The following is a 13709-nucleotide window of genomic DNA, read 5'->3' on the forward strand; positions in this document are numbered from 1 at the left end:
GATCCTCTATTGAACGGAGTGGTTTTATAAGGATCTGTATTTTATAACCAGATGTTTGGCAGCACTACTGTCAATTAAAGTTTTGAATTATTACAGATCAGCAGGGCTTTGATGCAACTTGGGCATGTCATGATCAAGGGAGGTATTCGGCGGTGATAATGATTTTGTAGTCTTCACTACCAGGACTATGGGTGTTAAAACCCTCTGGCCGGTATTACAGGAGGCTGTAGACTGTAAGAATGTCCCTATAGAGTCCCTCCAAGGGAAACGAGTGGCTGTAGACCTCAGTAGCTGGATCGTCGAGTTTCAGAAAGTGAAGGCCCCAGGAGCCAGCATTCCTAAGAATATTTACATCAGGTATTAAAACAAAAAACTGATATTTTGTACCATTACAACATATAGATAAAGAATTCTACAAATTTAATTGCTGATTGACAGGTTATAAATGCAGCATAATTAATACTTCATTTTCTCTTTTTCTAAAATTATGTTAATTTGTTACCAAACCCGGCTCTTTTCCATTATTTTCAGATCACTGTACTATCGAACTACAGAGTTATTGGGCTACGGTGTTAAATTAATATTTGTTGCTGATGGAAAAGCCCCAGACATGAAAACGGCAGTCTTAAAGAAGCGTCGAGAAGCCCAATATGGAGAGCAAGCTGGTGCATCTGTCGACACTGGCAGACATCAGTTTAGTTTAATGGCAGCAAAGGTATTGGAAATTGCATTGTTTAATCATTCAGTATTAATTTAAAAAAATACTAAGTAATAATTGTTATCCTTTATGTCTTTCTTTACAATCTCATGTTATCTGTTATCATTGTTTTTAAATCTTGTTTTATTTAATTGTTGTTAATGATAGAATATGTACCCCTAAGTTAATTAAATGTTCATGTTTCAAAGCGAATTTGTAAACTAATCTATTTGATAATTATTGTTAATACAACGAGAACAATGATTGCTGTATAAAAATCCACATTCTTGTATTTTAAGTATAATTTTATAATATGTACGCTAATTAAGATCGTCATTTCCTTCTTCTTGATGTTAATTATGATCAATATTAATGATTTTTAGGTCATCTGACCCAAAGGGTCAGGATGACCTAGTAGTCGTCATGTTTCGTCCGTCGTCGTCCGCCGTCCGTCTTGTGTCCGTGCGCCGTCCGCCATCCGCCGTGCGTTAACTTTTCACATTTTGAACTTCTTCTCAAGTTTCTACCAGTGCAATTTGTCTGAAACTTTGCATGAAATGATCCTGACATGGTCATAACAAAGTGTTGTTATTTTTCGGGTCGATCTGAAATCCAAGATGGCCCCCCGCCACAAACCGCCATCTTGAAAACACATTTTGAACTTCTTCCTCAAGTTCTACTGGTGCTTATTTGGATCTGTTGAAACTTGCATGTAAATGATCCCTGGACATGGTATCCGAAAAAGTGTTGTTATTTTTCGGGTTGATTCGGGAAAGGGAGGTGGGGGGGGAAGGAAAAATGAAATCCAAATGCCGACCACAGCCGCCATCTTGAAAATACATTTTTGAACTTCTTCCCTTGGGCCCTCTGGTTTGAAATAAAATTTGTTGAAGAAAATTGAAAATGATACCCTGACATGGTCCTGACAAAGTGACACCATGATATAATTAAATTATACTATTGCCAGTATAGTCCAGATGACCGTTTAGGCCCTTTTGGCCTCTTGTTTTTGTTTGACTTTGGGGATGGGGTTGCAGTGGGTGATACAGGCAGTAATATAGTTGTTGTTATTTATGATAAAAAAAAAATCACCACATCATTTGATTTGCTTTACTTACAAGTATTTTCCAGATTGATTGAATATATAAGACAGTGTCAAGGAGCTGTTAACCTATCTAGGCCTGCCATTTCTGTACAGTGACGGAGAAGGGGAGCCCTCTGTGCTGCACTCAACGATCAAGGGGTTAAGGTAACTCCTGGATGAACATTATCAAGGTCTCACGAAAGGTTATCCTAATGTAAGAGGTTTGCACGTGACCGAAGTTGATGTCTTCTGCAAACATCAACTAACAATTGGTAATAATGTTTCATCTTTTTTTTTGTAGCTTAACTGAATTTATCAACGTTGCTGTGAAATTTCGTCACGAATTCCTTTTACCAGTGAGATATATTTCGTTTAATTTTGTTCTTTATAATCAAAATAATATGTGTCTTGATACATATTAGAATTGTCTACCTGTGGGAAGAGTTATTTTCTCTTCGGGCTTCGCGCTTTAATGGAAATTCCATGTAAATTTTGTTGTGATGTCAGTTAAGACTCAAATTATAGACAAGTACTCCATCTTAGAATATTACAAGAGTTAGCTCCCTTGTGGGTAGGTAATTAGATATGATCATTATTTTGTGAGTACCATTCAACATCATTTTCTCCAAAAGCTATTGCATGTTTAACACTCGCCAAGCACATGACGTCACAAATACCTACCTGCAAGGGTAGATAAACTCTGTAATATGCAAATACAGGAATAGAATTAACATGACAATTTACATTTCAATAGACTTTAGAGATTAACATGATTCATTATTTTTCCACTGGACAGGGTGTGTAGATGCTGTGATGACCAGTGATGATGTAGATGCATTTTCTGTATGGAGCTAAAACCGGTGTACAGAGACTATCGCGTCAGAGTCAGGGGATTTGTATCATATTCTTTTACAGGCAACGCGAAAACGCGTAATTAAGTCACCATAGAAATAAGTTGGTCTATACCAGTCAACAAGTATCTTGAGAAATAAGCATCAAATTTTTTATCTAATTTTGGGTAAATAATCACAATAGTCATGTTATGGTTCCCAATAATAAATAGCCCCATTTGATACATTTTTAAGCACTCTAGATGCTAATTACGTTAAAAGTTGTAATATTTTATTTCTTTGTTTTCAAGGAACATGTGGTTGATGTTTACACTATGGAGAAGATTGAGGAGAAGTTGGGCCTAGATCGTGGAGGTCCATGGTGGTTACAGCTCTCCTGGTTAGAGCTGTGACATGTCTGACGTAGGTGTTGAAGGAGATGGGAATCAAGAAAGCTTTGTCCTTAATCGACCACATAAAAAAGCGTGGGGACAGATCCCCTTGACAGTTAATCTGTATATTACAGATTTGTCTGCCCTTGCAAGTAAAAATGTATTTTGATGTTATGTGTGTTGCAAGCATAATGTCTTTTTAAAGAAAATGACATGAATTTTTGCTCACAAAATAATAACGACACAATGGCTACCTACCTGTAAGGGAGTACAAAGACGGAAAAAAAATATATGTAAAAACAAATTATTGCGCGAGCGATAAAATCGTAGGATTCTGTATTAATTGGGATAACTGATGACACCTTTGGCATTTCATCCTCATCACTTCATATTTTATGGATTTTTCACTTTACTTCACATATTACATATATACTTTACAAATTAATACATATTTATCAAAATACAAGATTATTTTGGATATTTTGAACTTAAGGGTCATTAGCTCAAGATTATGGTCACTCCACATATTTTTAGAAAAACATTGTTAGCATATTAATACTGCCATTATGTATAAATGTTTCTTTATGGGAAAAAAGTTGTGGAAACTGGCAAAGAACATGTATTGCTTCAGCAATATTTGTATTACATTGTAATAAACTTTAATCATTAGGTCTACTGGCAGACTAGGATCATTTTTTAGTTCCTTGAAATAAGAATTAATATGCAACTTTTTCTGTGACCAGGTTGATTGGTGGAGAAATAATGACGAGTTGGACATAACGAAGAATTGTAAAAGGCAAAGGTAATTAAAAATTGTTTTATACATGTTAAAGTATAGTTTAGAAATTAAATGCAGAGACTGTAAATGTGGAAGTTTATGTAAGGGGCAAATGAATACTTCTAATTACGCATCTTTGTAGCGTAAACATTTTTTCTGCACATAATATTTTTGTGTCTATATATAAGGCTATATGTTGTAAAAGGTTAATAATGCAGATTTCTTGAGAAAATATTAAAGTTGCAAAATATTTACACATGCAAATCGCGAAATTAAACACTTTGGAAAATATTCACGTTTACAGTAGAATGGTATTCTATATAATTTAGAAAGTGTACAGTTGTGGTTTATGTATTGATATTGGTATATAACCAGTGAAAATGAAAAAAAAAAACATGAAAAAAAAAAATATATATAAAAACTTAATTTATCTTACATCGATTGAGAAACAAGTTATACAACAATGTAAATCACTCTCGATGGCCCTGGATGTTAGCCTGGGAGGGGTCTTAGTGTGGGAGGAAACCGGAGTGCCAATAGAAAAACTCACGTGATCAGGCAGTGACCCCTAACCTTTTCATGTCCGTACCGGGATCAAACCCCGGCCGACTAGGTGAAAGGAGAACAGCTTAACCACTACACCATTGATTTGTTTGTGTAACAATAACTTATTCAGTACATAGACGGTACTTTCCAATTCATGTGGAAAAAATGTTTAAAAAAGTAATTTGATTGTAGGTGAGAAATCCCTTTGGCTCAAAGAACACAAATTAGAACTCAACATTAGAGCAAAGGCCATGGCAAATGAATCCTTCCCAAACCAAGAGGTACAGTGACCACCATTTGTGATGTAAACGTATAGCGAATTTTTTACAATTATTTATCTGGTTGTGTAAAATCAAAATGAAAATATTATACAAATATTTCATGGTTTACTGTGCTCTAGTTCATAATATTTAACCCGAGGTGATGGTAACAAATGTTATATTGCACGAGGCCAAAGGCCGAGTGCAATATAACATTTGTTGATTACCATCACCGAGGGGTAAATATTATGAACTAGAGCACAGTAACCATGGAATATTTGTTTTATTACATAATCACCAGTTTTTCAGTTGAATATTTTTTTTATAAAACAAATACGACAATCACTTAACAAAATCATCAACACCGTACCGTATGGAAAAAACCACTTAATATCCTATTGAAGATTGACGTATAGCCCACGTACGTCACGTTGTAACTCCGGTTTGGATGTCTCATTGTCTGTTTTCACATTATTAGACCTGCTTGCAGCCTTTTGATCTAATACATTCATCGTGTCCGTCCTTTACTCGGTACAGTAAACGTCTACATGACATGCTTGATTCGAGATCTATAAATCCAGCGCGAAATTGAGCGTGAACCTTTGTGACGTCATAATAACGTAACTCACTGTTACTCGCAATTCCTCGGAAGTTTTCTACAAAACTAAACAACAACAGCGAGATGTTCCTAAAGCCGTGCAATATAACATCTCGAATCGTGCAATATAACGTTTCCATGGTATTGTGCAATATAACTTCGAACCGTGCAATATAACAAGGTTTTATTGAACGGTCGGTGTGTAATAGTTGAAAATATTATATTTCTTCATATATAGATTGGTGTAAACAAATTATGAAATAAAATGTGATAGTGTACAATATCCAGCATCCAGATCTTGGGATGAAATTCAAACCATTGCATGTGTGATGACTCTATTTCTAATACCAGGTAATTGCAGGGTTAGACGTTTTATTATGTCCCAAAAGTAGGTCATGGTGGCCTATTTTTTGACTGATGATTTACATCAAAGTAACATGTTTTGTGTGTTCTGCACCTACATATACTTTATAGATAATAGTAATTCACCATTTTGACTTCTTCCATGTTAATCACTAAAAAAAATTTCTGTCTTATTGATAATCAGATTAAGAAATTTCAAAATGAACTAAAGAAATGTTGAATTTGGTCGCAATCAAGTGGTTTCATAAAATGCCTTGTAATCCTAAATTCAAGCTAGATTAGTTCTCATAGGCAAAGCTATTTTTAACCTTGCAATATATTGATTATAAATTCGAAAAGTGTTTTTTTTGCAGTTTTCTAAATTTAAATTGCTTATTTTATAACCAGTTTTTAACTTCATTGAATTTTATTCCTTATAGATCATCGACGAGTATATAAAAGGCCATCGACAACTGAAGTCCCCACCATCAACTTTCAAACCAATTGATATATCAGGTGTGAAGATATTCATGACCAACTACTTCCCATCGACCAATTCCAAATTGGGGGAGTTTTACTCTAATTTTGCTTCTGTCCTAGTCCAACTTCAGCTTCATGACATGAATGAGTTCCTAACACCAGCCACCACTCTTAAACCATTAAGGTAAGAATTACAAGCAAAGATACGGTCAAACTTGTCAAATAAGACCACCCAAAGGACAAAGAAAACCTGTCTATAAAGTCCACCCAACGGGCAAGGAAAACCTGTCTATAAAGACCACCCAAGGGACAAGGAAAACCTGTCTATAAAGACCACCCAACGGGCAAGAAAAACCTGTCTATAAAGACCACCCAAGGGGCAAGAAAAACCTGTCTATAAAGACCACCCAAGGGACAAGAAAAACCTGTCTATAAAGACCACCCAACGGGCAAGGAAAACCTGTCTATAAAGACCACCCAAGGGACAAGGAAAACCTGTCTATAAAGACCACCCAACGGGCAAGAAAAACCTGTCTATAAAGACCACCCAATGGGCAAGAAAAACCTGTCTATAAAGACCACCCAATGGGCAAGAAAAACCTGTCTGTAAAGACCACCCAATGGGCAAGAAAAACCTGTCTGTAAAGACCACCCAATGGGCAAGAAAAACCTGTCTGTAAAGACCACCCAATGGGCAAGAAAAACCTGTCTGTAAAGACCACCCAATGGGCAAGAAAAACCTGTCTATAAAGACCACCCAATGGGCAAGAAAAACCTGTCTATAAAGACCACCCAATGGGCAAGAAAAACCTGTCTGTAAAGACCACCCAATGGGCAAGAAAAACCTGTCTATAAAGACCACCCAATGGGCAAGAAAAACCTGTCTATAAAGACCACCAAAGGGACAAGGAAAACCTGTCTATAAAGACCACCCAAGGGACAAGAAAAACCTGTCTATAAAGACCTCCCAATGGACAAGGAAAACCTGTCTATAAAGACCACCAAAGAGATAAGGAGGGTGTGACAAGGAAATCGCAACCCGGTGATAAATCAGAGAATTGTTGGAGAAAAAGTGGTATTTATCGCCAAGTGGTCTTTATACACAGATCAATTTGTGTTATAAATAGGCATTAAGTACCCTATAAAGTGGTCTTATTAAGTAGGTGGTCTTTATACAGAGGTGGTCGCTAAGGCAGGTTTCACTGTACATACATACATACCATTGTGATTGATAGACATGATTAGTGTATGTATGTATATTATGTACCAGTACAATTGTCAAACATCATTTAATAGGAATCACAGGAAATTTGATAATGGTTAAACTTCAAGTTAGTATTCAATGTAGTTGCACTTGTCCATGGAATACATTTTTTCAGGCAGAAAATGACAAGCCTTACGATGACGAAAATGTGATGACCATGCTGACTTGTAGTAAAAGCAAAGAAAATTGAAACATGCCTGTTATATTGGGAAATTACAGCTGAAAAATAATAGCTATTTTATGTTTTTAGAATTTTCTAGTGCTAGCAAGATTTTTTAATCTAATTAGTTGAGGTTATATAAAACTCATGCAAATACTCAGAGGTGAAATAAGATAGTGTGGTCCAAATATTAATTAAAAGCCAATTATTCAAGTAATCATTATACAAATAGTTGGAGTCCTCTGCATACAAAATGTATTGTTAATACAATTCAACGTTTGATTAGAACCAACATAATATATTTCAATAATTATTGCAAACAAGTTTCAAGTAATTATTAGTACTTTCCTGCACAACTATAAAATTTCGTAATTTTCATATAAAGGCAAGGTCGTAAAGATCATTATTTGCGGATTTAAAAATTAAATTGAATTTTCTATCAATATAAATGATGTAGATATGTTGATTCCCAGAGATAAACTTCTGTGAATTTACTTTCATTGCGGAATTTACAAATTCAAAATAAATTCATTGGTTCACAATAGATCAACTCAATATATGACGATATCATCCTTGTCTATTGCAGTAATTATATATAAAAAAATAAAACTTAATGACCTTCTTATAGTAATTTTGCCATGTCCTGATTGTTCTTCAGGAATACATATAATTATCATATTAACTGTACCATCTTTCTTTATTCTATTAATAGAATCACACACAATCGCATCAGACATGGAAAGCCTAACCTAGAAGTTCAATGGTCTAAACTGGGTAAGTCTTTAATATTCACATCACAGAAACGTGGACATCAGTGCCTCCTTGTCATTAAAAGTCAATGAATTAATTGCCTTGCATCCAAATGATGTTCATAAAAATCAAAATCAAATGAATGTCAAAATCTGTTGGTAACGATATAAATGTATATGTATAGTGAACTCACACCAGAATTATAAATAATAAAAAAAAAAAAAGTTAACAGTTTTAGCATGAAAGTTGCTTGCTAATTATACATAGCATAAAAATACATGTAGTGATATTAGTTAGATTAAAAGAAATTTCTTAAAATGTACAAAGAGAATCAGGTGTTTCAGAATAATAAGCATACATGTACATCACTGGGTTGCCATGTCTCTCTGTTCTGTCTCACTCCACTTTGATATCTGTGCATGTCCTACTTGTGACAGTCCTACAGACATTTTCTAAATGTTTTAATTCAACCATGTCCTTGGTCAGATGAAGACAGAGAAACAAAAGGTGACTCTCTACATGTTTTATCCAAGACTGATACCTTCAAGAAAAAATTTCCTGATATGGCAGCTACATTTTCACAGGAAATTGAAGATAAAAAACGTAAGTTTGAAACCAAGATTTGCTGGGTTTTTTTTTCAATATAAAATATGTTTTAAATTAGTTCCAGATGTTTAAGATTAAAAATTTATTAATTGCTATAATTCTAATTTTGTTTTGTTGTCCTACCTTCAATGATAATTCGAGGAAGGCAAGACTAAGATTGAAAAAGTATTTGTTTTTGGTGACCACAAGAATAGAAACATTTATCTTGTTTGTCTATTTGGACTTTATATAATCATGCAAATTTAAATAAACGCTAAATTCTTATTACGTTTTTGATTTCTATTTCTCATTCAGATGGAAAGAAAGCTGGCGTGAAGAGAAAGTCTGAACAATTGGAAGGAAAATCCACTAATCCCACACTTAAAAGCTTTTTTCCAATTAAGAAAAAAGCTGTTGACAATAATTAAGGTTGGGCAAAACTTAAGAAATGAGGTTGATAACACTTTTCAGTAAATATAGAAAAAAAAATTAATGTGCATGTACTATAGTTACAACTGGGCAGCTGCTAGGTCACATATTTTAGTCATTGCCAAAAAATATCTGAACATTTTGATCAAAATATTTTTGTTACCAAAACTAATGTCACGTTGGTATGTATATTTACAATACGAAAATTAACTTTCGATATGGACCAACATTTTACATTTATCATTTTGATATTAGCTAAAAGTTTCATAATTTCGAAAGCCTATGCATATATGCATGGACCAAAATTTATAGATATAAAGTATGTGCATTGTTTAATGTCTTAAAAGTTTGTAATAGAGCTATAAAATTTTATTTTTAATCAGTGATTTGAATCAGAAATGAGTACTGATAAATGTGCATTTTAGATGAAGATGTTGAAAATTTATATTAATTAAGTTTGTATTAATATATTTTACACATATAAATTAGTCTCTCCTTTTAATTTTTAAGCAATATTAGTGCTAAAGATGTTAAAACCTGAACCTTTAGGAGCGAAATCCAAATCCCACTATTGACCATATAACCCTAGCCAATAGTATATTATATGATACTATAATGAATACATATACTGTTGGTTAGAAATTCATGCCAGGCTCCTGTGCAACTAATTAAGTGTATAATTTACCTTTATTGGAATATTGGGATTGTATAGACTGTGCATGTATTATTGTCTTCTTCTGACTATATTCAGGAGTTATATAAATATCTCCTTAATTACTGTGCTGAATGAGAGGAACATTTGTCTCTTACATGTTCTTTTAAAGGAGAAGGATTTTTTCCTGCTACTTCAGAGTTATTTCCCTTAGTTTGACACCAATTACATGTTGTACTTATCCGGTAAATAGCCTATAATTAGGAAGCTATGGGACCCGAGAGAATGATGTAAGTATGATGTAAGCGATGGGATTCCCATGTGCTTTTAATACACTTTGACCTACATGTAGGTCTGTATTGACAATCAATGCAACCAGTAACTTCAGTGTGTATTCAAAGTCAATGGACATTGCATACAACCAGTATACCACCATTGATAATACATTGTATGCGCCAGTTATTGATAGTCAATGTACACTGTAAACAACCATTGACAAAAAAAATATGTGTATTGACATTTTGTTAATGTAGAGATTAGAGAATGATATTCAATATTTTTGTTGAGTACATTTTAATGATTTACATTTTTACTTATTTTTTACAAATTAAGGTAAATTTATGAATGATAGTTTTAATAACTATAATGTGATTTACAAGCTTTAGATATCTATTTATATAAAATGTTAAATACTTTGCTTTTGTCTTGTGTTCCAGTATACAAGTAATACACAGTCGTGCAATAAAAGCATCCCTTACAGAAATATAAGGCCTCTGGCACACAGTTGCAGCAATATTGCAGCAATATAGCAGCAATATTGCTGCAATACATACTTTTCGTATGCAAATGAGTTTGCCGCACGCACTTGCCGCACCATAGCTGCACACACTTGCCGCACCATAGCTGCACACACTTGCCGCACCAAAGCAGCACACACTTGCCGCAATAAAGCCGCACATAGTTGCAGCAATATTGCTGCAATACATACTTTTCGTATGCAAATGAGTTTGCCGCACACACTTGCCGCACCATAGCTGCACACACTTGCCGCACCAAAGCCGCACATAGTTGTGGCACCATAGCCGTTAGCTTCCTGGTTTATATTTAAATAAGTACAAAGGTAGAAATAGAAAAAAATTTGAAAAAACACGATGAGTCAATGCTTTTGATTTTTTGGTTACCTTGCATTATGCAATGACCTTTAGAATTCATTTGGTGATGTGATCATGAAATAAGTCCTAATCTTGAAAAAGATATTACCTTGTCAGCATCAAATGAATAATTACTTGTTACAGGACTCAAGAAGTAAATATATAAAGGCTTATAGATACATGTACCTGGCATTTAAGTGTTTGTGACATAAAAATGATTAATAATCCAATAAAAACAAATTAACTATATTACATTGCTTTAAATTTCACCAATAAACCTTATCTAATCCAAATACACTATCCAGACTACTATCCACTTTGTAACTTTATCAGTAAATCCATTTGGAAGAAGTTTTCTATACTATTGAGGTGCCCTGGTTCCTCTGTCCTTCATACACCAACACACCTCTTGAATCAATGTTGAATTGAAAGTCAACTGTTTTTTAACCTTTGCAAAGGATTACTGGGAGTACCCTTTAATTCTTTATTATACTGCCGCAATATAGCAGCAATATTGCCGCAATATTGCCGCAACCTTCTCTAAAAGTTTTTCTGTGTAGGATGCTCCTAGTACATTTTGCGGCACTATTCCTGCACACAGGTTTTAAGAAGAAGAATTCTTGCACGAAAGCCGCAATATGTGCCGGAGCAATATAGCTGCAACAAAATGTATAGTGCCGGCAATAGTGCCAGAACGGTGCGGCTAGTGCCCGCCACTAACCTGCTCAATTGCTGCAAGATAACTTGCTGCACACAGATCAGTGTGCCGCAATATAGCTGCTATATATTGCAGCAATATTGCTGCACACTTAAGCTTTCTGTAAGGGATATTCTATCAAGTCTGAATGTATTTCTTATTTTTTCATCATAATTGCGCCAATAAATCTTTACATAGAAAAAAAAGATACAAAGGAGTTCACTATTCAATAAGCTGATCAATCTTAACATAGAGATTTAGGTATTATTGATCATCAAGGCAATCCATACAATGTAGGTCGTTTTATCCACCCGAGACTATCTCGCAGTAAAACTAAAGGCTGTTCAGAAAGGAAAAAACTGACCAATCACGGGCCTGCAAAGATTTCCTTTGAAGATTACAAAGAGAGCGACATCCAACTTCAAAGCTACACAGTTAACCCTAGTGTGTCTTTATTCAATTCGTTTGATGTACGTCAAAGGATCAATTTACCTGTGTTTTCTGCTGTCTTCAGTTTCACTATGAGAAAGTCCAGAGATGTATATAACGTCTTTGATAGAAATCCTTGGAGTATCGAGGATGAAAGTCCAGACGTTCATACTATATTACCCTCAAGGTTGCCAACCCTCTGCAAATACCTAAGGGGAAGCTACGTACTATAACTGCATTATTTTTGTTTTTTTTTTGTGTTTTTAGCTCACCTGGCCCGAAGGGCCGGTGAGCTTATGTCATTGCGCGGCGTCCGTCGTCCGTCCGTCGTCCGTCCGTCAACATTTCCTTTAAATCGCTACTAGTCATAGAGTTCTGCATGGATTGTAACCAAATTTGGCCACAAACATCCTTGGGGGAAGGGGAACAGAACTTGTATAAAGTTTGGTTCTGACCCCCCGGGGGCAGGAGGGGCGGGGCCCAATAGGGGAAATAGAGGTAAATCCTATAAATCGCTACTTGTCCTAGAGTTCTGCATGGATTGTAACCAAATTTGGCCACAAACATCCTTGGGGGTAGGGGAACAGAACTTGTATAAAGTTAGGCTCTGACCCCCGGGGGCATGAGGGGCGGGGCCCAATAGGGGAAATAGAGGTAAATCCTATAAATCGCTACTTGTCCTAGAGTTCTGCATGGATTGTAACCAAATTTGGCCACAAACATCCTTGGGGGAAGGGGAACAGAACTTGTATAAAGTTTGGCTCTGACCCCCCGGGGGCAGGAGGGGCGGGGCCCAATAGGGGAAATAGAGGTAAATCCTATAAATCGCTACTTGTCCTAGAGTTCTGCATGGATTGTAACCAAATTTGGCCACAAACATCCTTGGGGGAAGGGGAACAGAACTTGTATAAAGTTTGGTTCTGACCCCCCGGGGGCAGGAGGGGCGGGGCCCAATAGGGGAAATAGAGGTAAATCCTATAAATCGCTACTTGTCCTAGAGTTCTGCATGGATTGTAACCAAATTTGGCCACAAACATCCTTGGGGGTAGGGGAACAGAACTTGTATAAAGTTAGGCTCTGACCCCCCGGGGGCAGGAGGGGCGGGGCCCAATAGGGGAAATAGAGGTAAATCCTATAAATCGCTACTTGTCCTAGAGTTCTGCATGGATTGTAACCAAATTTGGCCACAAACATCCTTGGGGGAAGGGGAACAGAACTTGTATAAAGTTTGGCTCTGACCCCCCGGGGGCAGGAGGGGCGGGGGCCCAATAGGGGAAATAGAGGTAAATCCTATAAATCGCTACTTGTCCTAGAGTTCTGCATGGATTGTAACCAAATTTGGCCACAAACATCCTTGGGGGAAGGGGAACAGAACTTGTATAAAGTTTGGCTCTAACCCCCCGGGGGCAGGAGGGGCGGGGCCCAATAGGGGAAATAGAGGTAAATCCTATAAATCGCTACTTGTCCTAGAGTTCTGCATGGATTGTAACCAAATTTGGCCACAAACATCCTTGGGGGAAGGGGAACAGAACTTGTATAAAGTTTGGTTCTGACCCCCCGGGGGCAGGAGGGGCGGGGCCCAATA

General features: G+C 36.0%; 1 pseudogene; it reads left to right on the top strand.

Annotated features, from left to right (window-relative positions):
• The first annotated feature begins 80 nt into the window (after window positions 1–80).
• LOC138312001 (flap endonuclease GEN homolog 1-like) lies at window positions 81–8696 on the top strand (annotated as a pseudogene).
• Window positions 8697–13709: the final 5013 nt, after the last annotated feature.

The sequence above is a fragment of the Argopecten irradians genome, unplaced genomic scaffold (assembly GCF_041381155.1).
Source record: "Argopecten irradians isolate NY unplaced genomic scaffold, Ai_NY scaffold_0182, whole genome shotgun sequence".
NCBI lineage: Eukaryota > Metazoa > Mollusca > Bivalvia > Pectinida > Pectinidae > Argopecten > Argopecten irradians.